This window comes from Notolepis coatsorum (genome assembly GCF_963971535.1).
Source record: "Notolepis coatsorum genome assembly, chromosome: 2".
NCBI classification, from domain to species: Eukaryota; Metazoa; Chordata; class Actinopteri; order Aulopiformes; family Paralepididae; genus Notolepis; species Notolepis coatsorum.
In genome coordinates this window covers 59,695,864-59,700,863 of record NC_140166.1, presented here as the reverse complement: position 1 = coordinate 59,700,863, position 5,000 = coordinate 59,695,864, and the positions used below count along the sequence as shown (strand labels likewise).

The following is a 5,000-nucleotide window of genomic DNA, read 5'->3' as shown; positions in this document are numbered from 1 at the left end:
AAACTGAGGGACAGTGAGTGACAGTCACCTGACATGTTTATGCCGTAATATTTTATGTTCTATTTTATGATGATTTTTTTTTTATATACTATGACATTAATATGTGTTTTGTAATCCATGCTTATGTTATCAACCATTTGCTTTGGCAACATGTACAAGCTGCGTCATGCCAATAAAGCCACTTGAATTGAAATTGAATTGAATTGAAATTGAGAGGAGAAGAGAGAAGAGAGAGAGAGGAGAGAGAGGAGAAGAGAGAAGAGAGAGAAAGGAGAAGAGAAGAGAGTAGAAGAGAGAAGAGAGGAGAAGAGAGAAGAGAGAGAGATGAGAGAGAGGAGAAGAGAGAGAGGAGAAGATAGAAGAGAAGAGAGAGGAGAGGAGAAGAGAGAGAGAGGAGCAGAGAGAAGAGAGGAGAGGAGAGGAGAAGAGAAGAGACGAGAGAGAAGAGAAGAGAAGAGAAGAGAGAGGGTAAGAGAAGAGAAGAGAAGAGAGAGGAGAGGAGAGGAGAGAGGAGAAGAAATAAGAGAGATAGGAGAAGAGATAAGAGAAGAGAAGAGAGAGGAGAAGAGAAGAGAAGAGAGAGGAGAGGAGAGAGGAGAAGAGAGAAGAGAGAGGAGAAGAGAGAGGACGATAAAAGAGAGAGGAGAAGAGAAGAGAGAGAAGAGAAGAGAGAGAGAGGAGAAGAGAAGAGAAGAGAAGAGAGGAGAAGAGAGAGGAGAAGAGAAGAGAAGAGAGGAGAGGAGAAGGGAGAGAGAGAAGAGAGAGGAGAAGAGAAGACAGAGAAGAGATGAGAGAGGAGAAGAGAGAGGAGAAGAGAAGAGAAGAGAGAGGAGAAGAGAGAGGAGAAGAGAAGAGAAGAGAGGAGAGGAGAAGGGAGAGAGAGAAGAGAAGAGAGAGGAGAAGAGCGAGAGGAGAAGAGCGAGAGGAGAAGAGAGGAGAAGAGATAGAAGAGAGGAGAGGAGAAGAGAAGAGAAGAGAAGAGAAGAGAGAGGAGAGGAGAAGAGAGAGAGGAGAAGAGAGAAGAGAAGAGAGAGGAGAAGAGAAGAGAGAGAAGAGAAGAGAAGAGAAGAGAGAGAAGAGAGAGGAGAAGAGGAGAAGAGAAGAGAGAGGAGAAGAGAAGAGAAGAGAGAGGAGAAGAGAAAATAGAGAGGGGAGGAGAAGAGAGAGAGAAGAGAAGAGAGAGGAGAAGAGAAGAGAGAGGAGAAGAGAAAATAGAGAGGGGAGGACAAGAGAGAGAGAAGAGAAGAGAAGATAAGAGAGAGGAGACTTTTGATGTTCTTTATTAAAACATCAACTAAAAACAGTCAGTAGAGACACAAAAAACCTCACGGCATCTTCATAAAAACAACAACACACACACCCACACACTCACCCGCACACACACACACACACACACACACACACACACACCCACACACTCACACACACACACACACGCACACGCACACACACACACACACACGCACACACACCCCAAAAACTCCTTCAGCACATAAAACCCACTTGACCTTCAAATGCATATGTTCAGCCCCTCCTCCCCCACAGTACACATTGCATTCCCCAATCCCCAAGCATTCACGAACGCATCAACATTATGTCTCAGTGAGAAATACATGAACTCTAATCTAAGGCGTGCAGAAATCATACCCCTCAACATAGGCACCGATTCCGTAGGACCAACGCCCTTGATCCTATTCCTACGGGTCAGCCAAATGGCTAACTTAGCCTGCCCGTAAACAAAGTTCAGTAAAACGCTCACAACCTTGTTACTTAATGAATATGTTTGGCCAAGGATGAAACTCTCCACACAGAACATCACCCCCAGCTTCACACACAACCCTTTTAGGAACCCCAACACCCTATTAATCCTTTGACACTCTAGGAAAACATGGGTTACAGTCTCAGATACTCCGCAAAAAGGGATCACCCACCCCTGGATCCACCCGAGCCAGGAACCGATTCGTTGCCAACACCCCATGCGCTATCCTCCACTGTAGGTCCCCTGACCTCTTAGGCAGTGGCTGTTTGTAAAAAACCCTCCACCTAAAGCTAGCAGTGCTGCCATCACCCAGCACCCCCTGCCACTGATGCTGCCTGACGTCCTGCAGGGACCTGATGTTTCTGACCTTCATGCATGCTATGTACAGAGCCTTGCCACATGCCAGGCTAAACTGCCCCAAGCTGGGGGTGGAAAAAGACAGTAACCCTCCCCCCTCCTGCCAGACCCCATTCTCTGCCGATACCTGCAATGCAGGGAACTCCAGCGCCTGCCCTCCCTGTGGCATCACTGTGCGGTCTCTGACATAGTCCGGCAGAACCCCCAGCACTTCTCTGATAAACCCTTCCAGCAGTCTCAGAGATGTTATTCCAGTCTGTAGCGAAAGCTCCTGCGGGGTCTTCCACTCCCCTCTCTCTGGCGACAGTAAATGTGAAAGTTTTCTGATGCCCCCTCTCATGAGCCGCTGTCTCAGGGTGACAGAACGCACCGCCTCTAGGGGGAACAAAGTGTTATAGAAAAGAGGCTCCTCCCATACCCACAGTCCTTGTGCCTCATCCTCCACCCGAGTCTTTCTCAGCAGCCGCCAAGCCCTCAGCACCGACAGGTAGAAAACCGAGACCCCCACAGTGTTCAACTCCTCCAGTTCCATCAGGAACAACTGCAGGTCCAGCCCTAAACCACCAGCCTTCCGCAGCAGCGCACATGCTGGCCCCCTCCAGCATATTCCTGTACTGTATTGCAGCTTCTGTGCTGCCTGGAGCCTGAAAGCATTCATCCTGCTCTCTAGGTCGATAAGGCCTTGTCCTCCTTCCTGAACCGGCAAATAAAGGACTGCGGCCCTCAGCCAGTGATGTCCGGACCAGAAAAAATCCACCAGCTTCCTCTGGATGTCCGCCAGGAAGCCTCTGGGGGGGTTAAGAACAGCCAGCCGATGCCACAGGGATGAAGCCACCAGGTTATTCACTATTAGCACCCTCCCTCTATAGGATATCTGCGCTAGCAGCCACTTCCACCTTGACAACCTAGCCACAATTGACTGTGCTACTCCCTCCCAATTTTTACTGACCCACCCCTCTGATCCCAGATATACCCCTAAAAGCTTGAGCCCATTCACACCCCACTGTAGCCCCCCTGGTAACTGTGGTAATGTCAGGCCCCTCCATGCCCCACACTGCAGCGCCTCACTCTTACCCCAGTTCACCCTCGCTGAAGCTGCTCTCGCATACACCTCTAGGCTATTCTCTATGGCTCTTACATCCTCCCCATCCCTGACAAAGATGGTCAAGTCATCCGCGTAGGCAGACAGACATATCGGCCTATCGATCCCCAACTCGGGTGAACCCACACCCTTCAACCTCTTCCTCAACAAACACAGAAAAGGCTCAATGGCCAAAGTGTAGAGCTGACCTGACAGTGGGCAGCCCTGGCGGATCCCCCTCCCCACCTGGACTGGCCTGCTCAGGCCCCCACCCACTTTTATCAGACAGGAGGCCCCATTGTATAACATTTTTACAATTGACATAAAACTCTCCCCAAACCCAAACCCAGCAAGAACATTATACAGATACCCATGGTCCACCCTATCAAACGCCTTCTCTTGATCAATAGAGATGACTCCAAAGTTCATATTATGTTGCCTTGACAGGTCCAACATGTCCCTTATTAAAAACAAATTGTCTGTCATTGAACGCCCAGGCACACCATATGACTGGTCCTGGTGCACCACAGACTCAAGGTGCATGTTAAGCCTGTTGGCCAGGCACTTTGCAACCAACTTGTAATCCGCTGAAAGAATTGCTACAGGTCTCCAGTTCTTGAGCTCACTGAGGTCCCCCTTCTTCGGCAGTAGAGCCAGCACTGCCCGCTGGCAGCTCAACGGCAGCTCCCCCACCTCAATGCATTCGCGCAAGACACGAAAAAGATCCTGTCCAATAGTGTCCCAGAAACCTTTGTAAAAATCCACAGGCAGACCATCTACCCCTGGGGCACGACCAGGAGTCATCTGGGAGACTGCCTTCGACAGCTCCCCAAACGTTAAAGGAGTATCCAGTTCAGTCCTCTGTTCCTGAGACAGACGAGGGAGATCCCTCAGTAATGTGTCCGTAGACACAGGGTCACATTGTTCAGCACCATATCACACAGAATAAAACCGCACAGCCTCTGCCCGCATCTCCCCGATCACAGACGTGACGTGTCCATTGGGTAGACGCAGACAGTGCATTTGTTTTTCCTCACATTTTTTCCTTTCCAGGCCAAAGAAAAAAGAACTAGGAGCATCCATCTCTCTCAGCATGGTGAACCTAGCCCTCACAAGCGCACCCCTTGCTCTGTCCTGGAGGAAAACCCCCAAGTCCCTGCGTAGCTCTGACAGAGGAGAAGAGCGAGAGGAGAAGAGAAGAGATAGAAGAGAGAGGAGAAGAGAAGAGCAGAGAGGAGAAGAGAAGAGAGAAGAGAAGAGAAGAGAAGAGAAGAGATAGAAGAGAGAGGAGAAGAGAATAGCAGAGAGGAGAAGAGAAGAGAGAGGAGAAGAGAAGAGAGAGGCGAAGAGAAGAGAGGAGAAGAGAGAGGAAGACAAGAGAGAGGAGAAAAGAGAGAGAAGAGAAGAGAGAGGAGAAGAGAAGAGAAGAGAAGAGAAGAGAAGAGAAGAGAAGAGAAGAGAAGAGAAGAGAAGAGAGAGGAGAGAGGGAGAGGCTCTTCTCTGCCGTTGAAAGGCTGAGAGCAGACAGGAAGTGAGGAGAAAGAGAAAAAAACAAAGTCGACAAAAGGAGTGAGAAGGGAGGGACAGGGGTGAGAAGATCTACAGTACATAAAATAAAGGGAGGGCGAGAGGAAATGGAAATGGACAAGAAGAGAGGGATGATAAGGAGAGGTGGAGCGGGCAGAGGAGCGGTGAAGACGGGAGGAACGAGGGGTGATGGAATACGAGGCGGAGCAGCGGCGCTATCGAATTGAGATCTCAAATGACTGATAGACCCTCGAGATCTGTTTCTTCTCCTCTCTC

The 5,000-nt window shown here is 49.6% G+C and overlaps 1 protein-coding gene across 1 annotated transcript in view; it reads left to right on the top strand.

Annotated features, from left to right (window-relative positions):
- Positions 1-5,000, top strand: part of LOC311224107 (ephrin type-A receptor 6-like) — a gene marked incomplete at both ends in the record, with an annotated part of 205,709 nt that overhangs the window by 12,025 nt on the left and 188,684 nt on the right.